The sequence below is a fragment of the Ambystoma mexicanum genome, chromosome 10 (genome assembly GCF_040938575.1).
Source record: "Ambystoma mexicanum isolate Mex_15411 chromosome 10, UKY_AmexF1_1, whole genome shotgun sequence".
Taxonomy (NCBI): Eukaryota; Metazoa; Chordata; class Amphibia; order Caudata; family Ambystomatidae; genus Ambystoma; species Ambystoma mexicanum.
The window spans coordinates 1,553,793,746-1,553,810,516 of NC_090932.1; the positions used below are offsets into that span (position 1 = coordinate 1,553,793,746).

At 48.2% G+C, this 16,771-nt stretch overlaps 1 protein-coding gene across 2 annotated transcripts in view; it reads right to left on the bottom strand.

Annotated features, from left to right (window-relative positions):
- The window catches only part of PISD (phosphatidylserine decarboxylase), a 502,520-nt gene that overhangs the window by 386,498 nt on the left and 99,251 nt on the right, over positions 1-16,771 (bottom strand). The window lies entirely within an intron of this gene.

Sequence of the window (16,771 nt, forward strand, 5' to 3'; positions counted from 1 at the left end):
GCATGTAATGTAGAATATTGGCTGGGGAACATTCTGTTGGGTTTAGTGTTTGTGACGTACACCGGGACACAAATCTTCCACTTATTGAAATTGCTGTGTCTGGTGTTGGGGTTTCATGCCTCTTTTAGGATATCCATACACCTTTCAGGAAGATTCAAGTGTCAACACTCTATGACTTCAGAATCCAGGCTGCCAAGTTCATAGATTGAGGGTGTGGGTGGTGGGATGCTCCCTTGTGTTGTGTTAGCATGTTGTACGGGGACGGGAGCTTGATTGGGTCACACATCGCCAGTTTGAGCAGATGTGGAAACCAAGGTTGTCTTGCCCACAAAGGAGCAACCAAGACCAGAGTTACTTATTTTGCTCAGGAGTCAGTGGGAAGCATAGGAAAATCTCCATGACCAGTTCATCCACAGGGCGTTCCCCTTGGACCCTGGTTGGGGAAATCTGGACGCAAAGTCAGGGCATTGTGAATTTAGGCTTGTAGTGAACAAATCTAATGGGGGGGTAACCCCATTGTGAGAATATTCTGTCTAAAAAATCTTTGTCAAGTTGCTACTCGTGTTCTTCTGGTAGGTGGGTATCTGCTTAGGGTATCTGCCAGAGATTTGAGTTTCTCTGGAACATGCTGAGAGGTTAAGAACATGTTCCGCTTGAGTGCCCACTTCCATATTTTTTGTGATAGCTTGGATAGATTTTGAGAGTGTGTGCCTCCTTGCTTGTTCAGGTAGAACATGACAGGGGTGCCGTCTGTGAGGACCTGCACTGTTTGACCTGCAAGATGTTGCTGAAGGGCCTCAAGAGCCTTGAGGACTGTCAACACTTCTAGAAGTTGATATGTCTTTGGTCAGTAGCATGTGTCCACTAGCCGTGGGCTCTGTGGTGAAGGAAGTTAGCCCCCCATCCGGCAAATGAGGCGTCTGTAGTTCGGATCGCCTCTGCTGGTAGAACACGGAAGGACCACCAGCAAAAAGCCTGTACCAGGGTTAGCGAAGAAACACCACATCGTCCCACTGACCGCTTGTCTGAGACCATTGTTTTGCTAACCATTCCTGCATTGGGCGCCTGCGCAGGTGTGTGTGTGTGGAACCAAGTGAATGCATGAGGCCATCATCCCAAGCAAGTGCATTGCTTTGTGTACAGTTATGTGGAGACCAACCTTGTAGTGAGGTACTTGCAACAGCATGTTTTGTACTCTCTCTTGAATGGAAAGCCAGCTCCTCTGTTTTTAGAATAGCCCCAAGAAATTGTTGTATTTGGCTGGGGACTAGGCTTGATTTCTTATTTTTATTTGTTGTTTTTCGATACCAATATCTTTACAACATTTTCCTAAAATTAATTCCTTAATTACGAAACTTAGAACAATACATTAAACTAATACATTTCAATGCATTGTACCTAAAAATAGCAGAGTACTAGAGAACACCAGTATATTGTCATAACTTTTAGTCTTTAAAGCTGATATGACTTAACAGCACCTATTAACAATGAAAGCACATAAAACATTATAAACACTCGATACCATCAAATCTAAAATCACATAAAAAGCCTGAATTTAGACAATCATTTACATCAATACAAACTACTCCTTTTGTAGTAAATAGACAACAATTATATGACTTGAACTTGATTTTGATTTAGCCTGAAGATCACATGACTTATTCCCCACACCAGTTTCACAAGGAGTTTTTAAGCGATAAACTCTTCTCAATAATAAACAACAACTGTGTTAAGTCAATAATCAATGACATTCGATAGCCCCACATACATTGAGACCACAGCATTTCACTTTGGTATACAGGTGTTGAGCTTTGGTATTTTAACAGACTGTTTTGTCGTGATTTTTCAAAATATGCACATTGTAAAACAAGATGCTTCAGCGTTTCTTTTTGCGAGTTATCGCAAAATCTGCAACCCCCGTTTACCAAGACAGAACAATTTAGCCAATTTTTAGTTCGCTCTAGTGTTGGAATTAAATTAAATTTAAATCTCATGTACATAGTGCGCATCTTCTGACAAGGACACAATTTCAGATATATTGGTAGACATGACTGTTTATGCCGATATTTTGCATACTCCTTGTATAGAAGATATCCCCCAATTTTATCTGAGTTAGTTGCCCAATCAAGTTGCATGAGCTTTACAATCTGAGGACGATTTATAAGGTCGTCGCTTACCATTCCTATTTTTACAAGCTCTTTATCGCACCTTTGACCTTCAATCGCTACATACACAGGTTTGCCCTTTTTTATCATGTGTAGAAGGTCTTCATATAGTGAGTTTGGTAAAGGCTCCAAGATTTTAGCATAAGACACAAGCTTTCTCCATAGGTGTTTGGTAGCCAAGGAAGATAGACCTATTTCATGAATGATGATAGAATTCGGAAGTGACATAGGCTTGATTTCTTTTTGTTGATGGAGAAGCCCAGATTGAAAAGAAGGTCCATTGTCTTTTCATTATTTTGTTTGAAAATTTGAGATTCCCCAGTAATTAGCCAATCGTCCAGATAAGGGTATACTCGGATGGACTTTCTGCGCAGGTGTGCTGTCACTACTGCAAGTACTTTCGTGAATACTCATGGTGCTGAGGCGATGCCGAAGGGGAGTACCTTGAACTGGTAGTGAACTCCCATCTTGAAATGCAGATATTTTCTGTGCGCAGGGAGCATTGAAATATCAAAGTATCCATCTTTCATATCCAATGTTGCCATGTAGTCCCTCCATTTTAGGAGTTGGATTACTTCTTGGAGCGTGGTCATGCAAAACATTTGAGGTTTGACATATTTGTTCTCAGGGCGCAGATCTAGTACTGGGAACAAGGAAGTGTCTTTCTTTGGCACAAGGAAGTACGCTCATTAAATACCCTTGTTTACCTGATTTTCTGGTACGATCTCTATGGCGTCCTTTTCCAGCAGTGCCTTTACTTCTTCCAACAATATGCGTTTTTCTTCTGTTGACATTTTCTTCTGTCTTGGCGGCCGGTAGGGTGGTTTTTGTAACAGCTCGATACAAAAACTGCCTGCCACGGTGGACAATGCCCACTTGTCCGACGTTATCCCCTCCTATGCATGGGTGAAGTCCTACTGGAGTGGCATGGGAAGGGACCTGTAGCAGTGCATCATTGTTTGGGAAGGGTGGAGCCTCTCCCAGGTGAAGTTCTGCCCCTTCCTCAGCCCCTTTTATTTCCTCTTTGAAAGCTGGAAGAGGACGTTTGTCCTTGGGATGGGTCCCACAATGAGGATTGTCCATCCCAAGTATAGCCCGAGAAACGTTGAGCCCCCTTGATCCCGAAACCCTCTTGAGCTTGTGGAGCCCTGTTGCACATAGGGCTTGTTTGTTAACTGGCCAAGGGATTTGAGAGTATTCCTCCTTAGCACACTTAAGGGCATCTTCGACGTCCTTCCCGAACAGTACATTGAGCTCCACCGGCATGTTTAGGAGGGTAGCTTGAGTTTCTAACTTATACCCTGATTTTCTGAGCCAAGTGTGGTGCTTGATGATGGTGCCCTTTGCTATGATGTGTCCCGCATTATCTGCTGCATCAAGGTTATTTTTCAGGATGCAGTTCGATATTGGCTTGCCCTCTGCCACAGTATTTAACAATTGAGACTTCAAGGGTTCCAGGACAGCTTTGATTTGGCGTTCTAGTTCATCCCATTTGTGGCAGCTGTAACTAACTAGAAGCGTAGTGTTGTTAGTGATTCTGGTTTGGTATGCCACTGAAGAGGTGAATTTCCTCCCGAAAGTATAGATTGTCTTGCTTTGTTTGTCTGGCGAGGCCCCAGGGAGTGCCTGCCCTGGTTCTGGTGATCACCAATGAATCAGGTTTAAACTGACCCTTAATATACAGAGGGTCAGTGGACACCGGCCTGAACAGTTTTCTATTCTGGAGTGGACTGCCCTTGTGAGACTAGGCGCAATTAGGGAGGGCTGGATGCGTCTTTGTACAGACTGCAGGAGCTGAGTAAACTGGGTGGCAGACCTTTTGTCTCCCAAAATATCTTCCACAAAGTCTTTGTCGACTTGTGCTTCTCGAGTGTCGATGTTAAAGTGTTGTGCAGCCTTTAGTAGCAGTTCATTGTATTGTAGTTGGTCATCAATGGGAGAATCTGCTACCGGCTGGTCCTGGTGGTCTGGCGACTGGATTATGTAAATTTCTCCGTCATAGAATTGGTCGTGACTATAAAGGTCACCTTGAGACTCCGGGTCTTGTGACCCTGAGGGATCGTCATAGTACATGTCCTGTTGGTAGGTCGAGGCCGGAGTGTCTAGAGCAGTCTGTGGATCAAGACAAGGTTTTTTTGGCAGGGGGCAGGTGTGCTGAGGCATCCCTAAGGGATGATAGTTGATTTGGGTGTCTGTCCATAGCAGGGAACCCGCTCACACCCAGACCAACAGTGGGGAGTAGCCCACAGTGTGTCACTCCAAAGCAGGGCCTGTGTTGCCCTAGTGCAGCACCCTTGTGGACTCTGAAGCTTCCACTATCCAGAGACCCTGCTCGCACCCAAAACCCGCGGTTGCGGGGTTCTGACAGCTGGCCTGGGGAGTGCAGTGGACAAGTGCTTGCAGCGACTGCAGGGCTCAGTGGGCGTCTGACGAGCAGGGCTCAGTAAGGGACGCTTCTGCTCTGATCCTGCAAGAGATCTACCTGCAGAGACGACGACACCGGCGCACAGAAGCACTGAGACGTGGTGAGTCGGGGGGGGCTATCATCAATCCTGAACGTTACTCCCTCAACCCCCCGGACCCTCTGCCTAGGACATGCAGCTGCTGAGTGGCAGCCTCCGCCGCATGGATCTGTCCCTCAATCCGCCCAGGGCTACCGGCACACTCGGCCTGCTAAACCCCTGCCAACCTGTTGGCCGAGTGGGGGGAAAATATACATTGGCCCAGAGCCAACGGCTCCAACTGACCTTTTGCAGGGAGCCGTGAACACCTCCCTAGATCAGCAGCTAACAAAGCCCAATAACCGTGGCCATATACCTACCAATCACTGAGACAGATGACCGCAAACAGGGAAGATAACTGAGCAGCGACTACTTCAAAGCCACCCAACACACCCTCAACGCGTGACACAGCAGGTGTGGTGCCACATGTGGATCACCCCCCACAATACCCACATGTCACCCCCGCTTTGTGGTACCTTTGAAGCGCCACACCACTCCTTCGAGGTGGGACACGGCAAGAGGGACACCACGCGCGGACCCTACACCACCAGCGCCCGACAGCACCAGAGGGCTGCCCCTCCCCCCCAAAGACGAAGAGTACGAGCCACCGATGTTGGTTCTAGCTATGTCGGCAAGGACTAATAGAACCCCTCAGTAACAAAGGTTCCCCACAGAGGCTTCCAGGTTCCGGGAGTGGAGTGCCTCGGGCCTTATATGTGACCTATATGCGGCGACCTCTCAAGACCTGAAATAGCCCTCACCAGCCACGTCTCAGGACCTGACAAAACGCACAAGCCCACCGTCAGTGGTGGACCATACAACCCGGGACACTAGGACACTGAGGTTGAGAGCTCGGTCAGGAGCATGGGCAGGGTGACAGTCGACATCGTAGGGCCGAGACACCCAGCCACACATCCAGTCAGCTGTTTGCAGCGTATTCTCCAGAATGGGTAACTCAAAAAGACAATCAAAGATGGAACAGTTTGCCAAAACGGACCGGGAACCATCCCAACAGGAGGCCCATCCCAGCTAGACATCTCAACCCTAAACCAAACACTATTGGCATTAAAAGTAGCACAGATAACCTCAGAGCTAAAATTGAAGCTCTAACTTGCAAAGCCAATGTCTCTGCGATTCAAATTGAAAAAACTGTGCTGCAGAATGGCGGAAGCGGAACAGCGAATCGGGGATGGAGAGTATAAAATTGCAGGGCTCCAACGCGAGGTAGCCACCCTAAAACAAACAGTCAAAACAGTTGTGGCCAAAAACGACAATCTCAAAGGGAGATCTATAAGAAAGAACATTTGTATCACAGGGATTGCAGAGAGCACCCCTATAGACCATATGGAGCTGTTCGTTGAATAACTGCTCAGAGAAGTCCTCGAAAACCTACCAGTTACGAACCTTTTCATGGTTGAACAGGCACACCGCTCATTGGCAACAAGACCCTCGCCAGGAGCCCCAGAAAGGTTGATTATAGCACGAATCTTGAATTACAGGGGCCGTGACACACTGCTACGAGTGATGAGAGAAAATAAAACCCTACAGTGGGGCTCTGCAACATTTCACCAGTTTCCGGACTTCAGCCAACAGGTACAGGACCTAAGAAAGCACTTTCAAAATGTTAAAAACATCCTGAGAAAAAAAGGCATACGATACTCAATGATGTTCCCTGCGAAACTTAGGTTGGCACATGACGGCAGGGTATCGTTCTTATCATCCAAGACAGCGGAGCGGTTCGCCACAGATAGCCCCGATCCCAGGGCCTCACCTCAGAGATCCCCCTGAACTAAGCCCGGCAACCACAGTGATCCAATCCATGCAATATACCGACAATACGACCGTCAGACCAGAGCGCACGCTGCCGACTGCCGGCAACACCCACTACGGGAAATGTAATAGCAAGCAAGGAGGCGCAGCAGCCGCCAGCACCCCCCATGCCCAGCGGCAAAGTAACCTTGTTTGGGGTTGATGTTCAGTATGTTTGGGGGGTGGGTGGGATAAAATGGCCAGTAGGTTGGAGTTTCTGGCGTGGGAGGAGGAGAGGGCTGGTAAAAGTTTAACTCAAGTTAAGTCACAGGGAGTGGGCAGGAGGGGGGTGGGGAATTACTATTCCAAGTGCACAAGGTACTCTATATGAACAAAACTTCCCAGGTACTGCATACATCACTGGGGATCAAGGTCTCCAACACTGTGCAGCCCTGACATGGACCTCTGTCTAGACATAACAGGACACATTCTCAAGGGGGATAGAAGCTCACGGGTGGTGGCATAACCTTGCTAACATGGAATATAAGGGGGTTCACTAATGGTAAAAAAGCACGTCTAAACACGAACTACGCCACAAACCACCATGTGAACGTCCTATGCCTCCAGGAGACCCACTTGGGGAAAGAACATAAACTTCCCAATCCGGCTGGATGGGGCATTGACAGACACGGTTCACCCTACACCACCCACTCCCGGGGTGTGGCAATATACATACATCGGTCCCTGGAGTTTAAACTCCACAAACCTGATCATGAATACGAAAGGTCGATTTATTCTGGTCGCCGGGGAAATAACAGGGTGGTCCATCCTTTTCATCAACATATATGGTCCTAACTATGAAAGCCCAGACTTCTTCCAAAAATGAGCTGAACATCTTCGCACTTTCCCGGACTACGAGTTGGTATGGGCCCTCTCATTAGACCTGGACAGATCCACATCCGCCCAGACAACCCTTACGCAGGCTGCCCAGAAATGGAAGTCCATCACCACAGATCACGCACTTATCGACACCTAGCGACTCCTCCATCCCAATAGTCAGGAATTCACCTTTTTACTTCGGGGTTTATGGCAGTTCTTCCAGTTATCGACTACGTCTAAATGTCACCAGAGCTGGCCCACGTAAACTTTAGAGCACAGATCCTCCCCTGAACCCTGTCCAACCACTCCCCAGTCTAGGTACAATTCACAGGCCCCAGCACCCCGCCGAAACAACTCCGGTGGAGGTTCAGAGCTCGTGCACTGGAGGACAATGTTTTTCGTCACGTAATACGCCAAAATATTATTAAATTCTTCCAAGTAAACATATGCTCCGTTCCAGACCCTAACGTGGTTTGGGAAACCTTCAAAGTACATATTCGGGGCTGTTGCATATCCAAAGAGGGGGGGGGGGGTCTTGAAGTGCCTCTGCAGGTCATTTGGGCAATGGAAAATTAAATTAAAAAAATAAGAGACTCGACAGGCCAAGCAGGACTCCCCGGGAGTGCAGACTCTGCTGGGGGAAAGGAGGGAAGAAATCCACACCCTGATGGACAGAGAGGAGCGATTCCTGGGAGACCCAATAGCAACCGCTAGGTATGGAGAGGGGCACCACCCCACTAACACACTGGCATGTGCAATGAGGCAGGAACAGCATCTTGACCCCATAGTGGAAATAGAAATGGGAAATGGGGAACTCACAAGGGACAACAGGAGAATCAACAAGACTTTCCGGGAATTTTATGGGAGACTATACACCACTCAGAGTAGCGCCAGCCACAATAGCATCACACACTACCTAGATAAGATAGTCTTGGGGTGGCTGGACCCTGCTAAACGATCCCCCCCCTCACATGAGGAATTCCTTAAAGTAATTTTGACGGCCCTAGTGACAGTTCTGCTTAAACCCGATAAAGACCCCAGCAAGTGCTCATTTTACAGGCCCCTATCTTTGGTGAACACCAACAACAAGATTCTGGCCAAGCTCTTGGCAGATAAGACTCCTTCCATTCATGCCCAGCCTGGTCCTCCCTGACCAGGCAGGGTTCATCCGTGGCCGTTCTTCGCAAAATAACTGACGGAGCCTATTTGCGCTGATGCACAACGTGAATCCGAGCGTCCCAAGAGCAGTGGCCACCCTAGACCCTGAAAAAGCATTTGACTCCATCGAATGGCCATTCTTGTTTGAAGTCCTCAGCCGGGAGTGCCTGGGCAACACCTTTCTACAATGGGTATGCTTACTATACACGGTTCCAAGGGCACTGGTGTACACCAGCTGAATACAATCTGGTGCAATTTCTCCGACTCGCAGCACTAGACAGGGTTGTCCCTTTTCCCCCATATTGTTTGCCCTAGCAATCGAACCCGTAGCATGCGCCCTACGGGAATATCATGCCCATAGAGGAGTAAGAATTCACTCACATACCTCCATCGTCTCCTTACATGTGAATGACATGTTAATTTATGTTAAACACCCACAAACTAATTTAAACCCCGTGGTAGAGGAGTACACTGAATTCAGGCATCATCAGGCCTGCGGATCAACTGGTCCAAGTCAGAGGTTCTCCCGCTTACCCCATGTGTGACCCAACAAGACATCAGCGATGCCTTTGCCTGGCTCCCACAGGGAATCCGATATCTGGGTATCCGGGTCTCTACGTCCTCCACTAAATTATATGAAGAGACTTAAGTGGCGGCCCTGGAGAGCCTAGAACATAAAGTAGATATGTCTTTCCCATCTCCCAGGCGGCCAGGATCTCGTTATCCAAGATGGTGGTCTTACCTAAACTATCATACATTTTCAATAACGTGCCGATATGGCCACTCGCTGGTTTCTGGGATCCGCTCAAGAGTATGATGAATAAGCTGATATGGGCAAGGGGCAGCCCCGGGTATCACTCAACACTTTGTGCCACCCATGCTCACAGGGCGGGCTGGATGACCCTGACCGCTTCTTATATTACCTGATAGCGCAGGGTCAATACGCCGTCTGGTGGTGGATCCCCACGAGCGACCTACCACATACGCTCTTAGAGAAAGCAACCATACGACCAAATGACTTGAGGGGGCTGCTATGAGATACGCAAGAGCAACATGCCAGGACAGAGGTGCAGCTCCTGGAGGTTGCACTTAAGGCATGGGATCGCATGGTGCAATTGGCCGGCTTGGAACAGGGGTACTCTCCTTCCATGGCCATATATCACATTAGGGATATCCCACTTACACATGAGGCACCTGATAGCAGTTTTATCTCATGGGACGTACTAAAGGGAAGGGGAGAGTGGACCCCCATAAAGTTGTTCCTGTATTATCGGTTGCGCGAGGTACTACGATCCAGGTGGCCTAACTTCCCAAATGCCCCCATAACTTCTATAATATCATACATCACCACACCACTGTCCACGAGGAAGCTGGTATCTTCTTTATATGGAATAGTGCAGTCACACAGACCCTCTCAAGCAAATCCCTACAGGGATAAATGGGAGGACAACTTGGGGAATGTACTGACTGAAGACCAGTGGGTTACAATATGCACACCAAAAAGAAGCATATCCATAAACAATAAGTTTCGCCTGATACACTTCAAATTCCTGCATCAAATATATTACTCCCCTCTTCGACTGAATAAGCTATATCCGGTCAGGTCCCCGAATTGCAAAAGATGCGGTTAGGTGCCATCAGATTTCTACCATGTAGCATGGCTGTGCCCACAGGTACAAGTACTATGGTGTAAACTTGTGGCAGCGTTGTCCACGATGCTGCGCACCCAGGTGTCACAATCCCCAATGATCTGGTTGCTTGCCATGGTAGGGACGGGCACCAGCGTGAGAAATGGAATTGCATCCATAGTGGCGAGGTCACTCAGTGCTGCAGCAAGGGCACAGCCCCTTGTTCTTTTGTCTATTGCCCGTTTGTAAGCAAATAAAAAGGGCAATAAAAAAAGTTTTAAAAAATACATTAGTAGAGGAATTTTGTATATTAGGATCATGATGAAAGGAGAGAACACCTTGCGCTTAAAATGATTAACACAGCACTAGAATCAAGATCGAGCTGTGCATTGCAAAAATGTAAGTTAATGAGCTGGTTTTTCAACCAAATTGCATGGACTTCGAGATGGGAAGAGGGTGTAGGTGCGCTCATAACATCTCTCAAAACTCAAGCTGAACAATTTAACCAGGAATATGTGGGGTCCCTTAGATCATTTAGTAGCTTTGCAAGGCTATTCTTTTCTTAAAGTAGATACATTTCAGTTCCCGACCCCTACACTTAGACAAACAATCATGTTAATGAGAATGAATAAGCTGCTGATGTTAGAGGTGCATGGCTAGGTCTCAATAAAAGAAAAACATTTGTAGATTGTGTTGTGATCAATATTAGTTGGAGTCGGCTAGGCATGTGCTGACCTGTTGTGCATTGCTACCAAGCACATGTGTTATATTGGTTCCATGTAAAAATACCCCGGCCCAAAATCCTGCGACCGAAAAAGCCGGCTTTATAAATGCACATTTTAATGCATATATGCAGGTGGATACCCCTTGCAAATCCCATATTCCCTATTACCATAAACTATCAACCCACCCCCACATATAAATGCGTTCAAATGTGCATTTTAAATGCCAGCTTTTTCTGCCGCAGCTATTTTGACGCAAAATTATCACTGGATGCGGTTATATTATTGTTCCCATGTCCAGGACATAATGGAGATACAGAGTGAATCTGTCTGGTTATGAAGTATCTCAGGTTTCACTCAACCAATGGTTCTATCAATTACTAGAGTTTGGAAGGCAGTTGAGGCAAAATGACTTATTACCACCAAGTATATAGGGTAATAGTGGATTGTTTAAGATACTTATGAGGGCGCAGGTGGTGCTATCCAACAGCCATCTAAGAGAACATCTGTAATCTATTTGGAAGGACCCTTTGCTCCACTATTGCCCTAGTGAGATAATGTATGCAACATGATATTTTATTGATTTTTTTTATTAGGATCGATACATATATGAATTGTATTTTTGTTAAATGTTTTATGCAGTTAAATTTGTATGTTATATATGTATAATAATCAATTTTGATTTAATTCTGTGTTTAAAGTTGTAATTAATTGAATCACACCAATAACAGAAAATAAATAAATATAACTATTAGGTTAGTTTACTCCCATATCTTTGGTACTTTGAGGTAGACTTACAGTGACAGATGTGCTTTAAAGGATCCACACCGCAACATAGTAATAATCGCCTAAAAGGAGAAAAAATACACACTCTCCATAGATAAAGTTAAAGGGCTGGCTTGTGAAATATCCTTGAAATGCTATTTTCAGGTTAATACCATTGTCCATTTGAAGAACTTGTACCCTCAGCCCCGGCCTAATGTAAAGGGGGCCAGAGTTGAAATTTGTTAAAGAACACTATGTACCATTAATGACTGCGTGATGAGGTGGTGTGGGACAAGTGGATGTTTCCTCTGTTGGCTGATGTGGAAAAAAACATGACACAGCCGTCAATATTTACATGGAAAGATGCAGGAACACTGCCTGGAAAGACATGGATGACTTTGACCCCCCTCTCATACCAGAAACTTCACTACCTCTTACTGCCAACAAGCTCTTTCTATGCAGCACTACAACACCCCACGGCACACTGAGCACAGCTTAAACAAGTGTGCTCAATGTAGACAGTGAGGTATAAACACTGGGGCTGAATTTGTATGCTGTACGTGATTGACGAGACTGAAATGGTTCCTATCCTAGATGGGACAGAGGATCGGTGGTCACTCAGACACCTATCAAATAGCAACACACCAGATGCAATATCTGTCCTCATAGGCTCCAAACACAGCCAGCATGCAGTTCTCATTAAAGAGCACACAGTGAGGCACAGCCTTCCTAAGGATACGGTGCAGCACAATAGGGTGCATGGTGGGTGACCACAGTTTCCTATTACAAATAAACACAAGGTGGAGGGGTGGGGGGCAGAGCAGGCCAAATATCCAATATGGTCAGTTATGGTGCAGCCTATGCGGTGAAGAGAATGTTGACTCACTTGATCCAATCACAGGGCAACACACAGGACCGGGCAGGGTAGCTGATGCTCACAAGTTTCTACCACAGAGCAGCACATCAGATATAGGTTAACTCTAATCACAGAAGTGGGGGGCGTGGCTACATGGCCACGGTGTAGGACGTGTCCTCAGAGTGCTCCTGCCGATCCGTAATAGATCCTGATAAAAATGCACTATGAGCTGGCGGAGCGACGCCAGTTTTGAAGGGGCAGGTGTGCGAACATGGTGAGGATGCAGCGGGAAAGGATTGGAAGACAACTGCACTGAAATAATTGAAATATGAGCCGAAGATGATCACTAGAGAAACACGGAAGAGGATACAAAATGGCGCCCACAGCAGAACAAAGGATGACCCTCCGTATGATGGTGCAGAGACCTTGATTGAAAATGCCTCCAGACAGCTAGCGGACCCCGCCTATGAAAGAAAGTGCGGAACATAAAGGATTACTAACAGCGGTGCGGAGGGGGGCCGGCGAAGAATACTTACATGTGGCACTGGCTGCGATTCTGCCTGGCGGGCACGGAGATAAGATCTGTGACACGCGATTGCAGCCCCAACGCCGGGAACCACAGAAAAGCCAGTCGGATGGGTTGGTTTGGCACCCTGACACTGCGAAGGATTGCAGCAGCGGCCCTCTGAAGGATCCGAGGGCTGGCCATGTATGAGCACACTACTAAGGCACACATGCGACGAGATCCACTAATTTAACACGGAGAACAGCTGCGGGGGATTGCAGGCTGGACGGCCGTGAAGGCGAGCTGCCTGCTGGTGGTGCAATGAATCGCACAGAGAGGGGCGCATCGGCGGAGGTATACATGGCTCTGAACTCCCACTGTGGAGCCTGCTAAGTGAAACTATCAGATGAACACTGCTGTACCAAACTGGACACAATATAGCAGCCAGGCGAATTCGGGGCAGAAGCTGCAAAGGGACAGATGTGAATGAAACAACCGAATGAGGATACAATCCTACATGCATCCTGCATAGGCACTCGTGAACTCTGTTGCCGTTGGACTGTAAACCCACCTGCTGCTGTGAGAATATGAGGCGTACAGACTGAGCACACTCTGATGCAGAACGGCGAGGTGAAATTGTAATTATAGCGAGAATTCGTTCAGAAGTAGCTCCGGTGCAAGGCATACAAAATGGTGCCTGTATGACATCAAAGGACAAAGGAACACCTCGAGCGAAGTCGGAGCGCGTCCGGAGCGGATTGCGGCTGGGGACTGCTGCAGTCGTTTTGGGATGGCAAGAGGCTGCAATGATATGGGCTGATGAGCAGAGGACACCCCGAGAAGAGTAGGAGATAGATTGCGTGCTGAGCCCCAATACTGAAGCGGAAGGCGTGCAAAGGTAGCCCCTGCATGCTAATGCGAACGCTGCTGAGCCTGGCTATGGTATGAAGCTGGTGAGGAATTCCCTGCGATACGTTTGTTGCGGGCCCTGCGGCGGTATTGCTCTGGAGGCGGCATCCTGGGGTGGAGCGAAATTGGAGGGAAACAACGACACGCGAACGAAAAGGGCTTCCCTTGTGCCCCCCGTGGTGAGGGGTGCGGCCCACTGGGGGCCATGATGAGCTGAGGCTGCTTCCCAGCTATTGGAACGGCAAAAAAAGTCTCCCTGTGCGACCGGGGAGACTATCGAGCATACGTTTCCTGGCGTTTATTGGAGAGGCTGGATGACGGGCAAGCACTCCGGCGTGTGCTACATTGTTACACGATTGAAAGCTGCGCAGTCATTCAGGGGGGACCAACTGTGCAATGAGGATCGAGGAAGAAGCTTGTAATAATAGCAGAAGGGCGGTTGTGAGTCCATATAAAGGGCATTAATGTGCATCCACATGTCATGATAAGACACATATACAGGACAATGATGGCCCTGTGTGGTCCTGGGGCATCGCTGCTATAGTGACCTTGTGGACCCGGACTGTAATGGCAATGTGGGAAACGACATAACTGAACTAAGCTTCAGGCTGGAGGACAAGTTGGAGAGGAAGCCAGGACAACATTGCTTGTTTGCTGTGGAGAGTGTACACTATAAGGGAAGGGTCCCTCTCTGGTGGGTGGGGATCTCGTGGAGCGTAGGAACAGCCCTGAAAAAGAGAACTTTGTCTGATTGTGTGGGAGAGCACAATCCATTGCTACGCAAGCAACAGCCCGGACGCACTGCATGAGAGGTGTTATTAACGCAATCAGGGCAGAGGCTATGGTTGATGCTCTGTAACGTACACATAAGTGTAAGTAGGCGAGTCCGCGCCTCCAACGAGAGGAAACTAAAGAGGCATTGTATCTTGGTCTATACAAAGGCCGATAGGGCATGCCACAGAGAAGGCTGGCAGAGCTTTGGAGGTTCTGAGGCCCCCATGCTGGTGCAAGACCCTTGGACACTGGAGTGTGCACCCTTCTACCCCCAATTGTGGAGCATAAGAGTTGAGCGGACCCACAACATACGGCTGCTACGTCATGTCTAATAAGTCTCTAAGACAAAAAGTGAAGCAACCTACGCTGGACGAATTTCCCAGAACACCGCCGGGCCCGGAAAGTGCCAGGAGCAAAGACAAGCCCCCCGTGGGTGACATGGCCGCCGCGGGTCCAAACCAAGAGGTTCTGGCTGCAATTGCGGACCTGAAAGCAGATTTGAAAGCGGCCTGGGAGGCCAAGCTCGAAATAGTTGTGGCTGAATTGAAAGCAGTGTTGGACCTCAAGGTCGGTGAAGTGCAGGAGGAGGTGAACCTACTCCGACAAGATGTGAGGTCTCTGTCGGAGTGCACAGAGAGCCTGGAGAAAGAAGGGAGTTCGAATACAGCAGACTTTGCCTCACACAAGTTGGAACTGCATGCCCTGGTGCAAAGAGTGGGCAACCTAGAGAGTAGAGCTGAGGAAGCGGAAGGACGCGCCCGAAGGAACAACATTCGCATTGTGGGTATACCGGAGGGAACGGAGGGCCACAACCCCAAGGAGTTTGTCGAAAACATGTTGCTACAAGAGATAACCGGAGGAGTTCTGTCTCAGGGATTTGATGTGGAACGAGCACACAGGGCTCTGACGAGGAGGCTGCCGCCAGGCAATCCGCCTAGGCCAGTTATTGCCAAGATCCTTAACTATCGGGACCGGGAAAGGATACTGGAACACTTTCGCAAAGGTGGAACAATCAAACGAGGGGAGGCAAACATAACAGCCTACCCGGACTATACCCTGATGGTGCAGCGGAGCCGAATGAACTTCGGGGCTGTTAAGAGGACACTGAGGGAGGCGGGCCAGAAATATATGCTACTTTACCCGGCGAAATTGAAGGTTTTTCATAAAAACAGAACTTTATTTTTCGACACTCCGGAGGAGGCCATGGGTTGGCTTGATACGCAGGGCTGCCCCCAGGAGTCTGACATCCAGGCGGAAGAAGAAGCGGACGAGATAAGTAAAGAGTAATGGGAGCACAGGAAGATGGTGCGGCTTCAGACTATGGGACTTGATTATAGTCATTGATGCGGCCTGTTTGTAGACGGGACCGGAGTATGATAGATAACGTATTGAGTGCATTGCGACTGTTGCTTTATTAAGGAGCCTTACAGGGCCAGTCCTCATACCCCCATTTAGTATTAATAGTTAAGTGGCCATTAGGGAAGGGATGGTCGGAAGGGGGGAAGGGGGGGGAGGTGGGGAGGTGGGGAGTTTGGTGTGTATATAGTTTTGGGGAGTTTGAGTTTAAACACAAGCCTACAGAGAATAGCTCTGGAGTTGTATCTGTACTGCGCAGGCGGAAGGGGTTGGTTGAGAGGGAGGGAGATGGGTACTGATGAGCCATGGGGGATCTTAGAATAGTGACGTGGAATGTCAGGGGACTCAATAGTTATCTGAAAAGGAATAAGGTCATGCTGTATTTGAAAAGGCAAAAGATAGATATTGCATTGTTACAAGAGACGCATTTGACACTGGAAAAACTGGAGCTGGTGGGGAGAAAATGGAAAGGTACTGTAGTGGGGTCTTCGTACTCGGCCTATGCTAGGGTGTGCTGATCTGGGTGGCACCGCACGTCCCGTTCCAACTGATAGGGGAAACGGTGGGAACTGAGGGGCGTTTGGTCATAGTGAGAGGGTTAGTGGACAATAAAGAGTTGTGCATTGTAAACACATATGCCCCCAATCAAAACACGGCGGAGTACTTCCGGACTATGTGCACCAACCTGAGCTTGTGCGTGGGTAGTGCGGTGATCTGGGGAGGGGATTTCAATTGTGTGTTAAACCCTGAAGTAGACCGGTCAGATGACAAGATGGTCAAGCCTGCCCCAGCAGCTAGGGCATT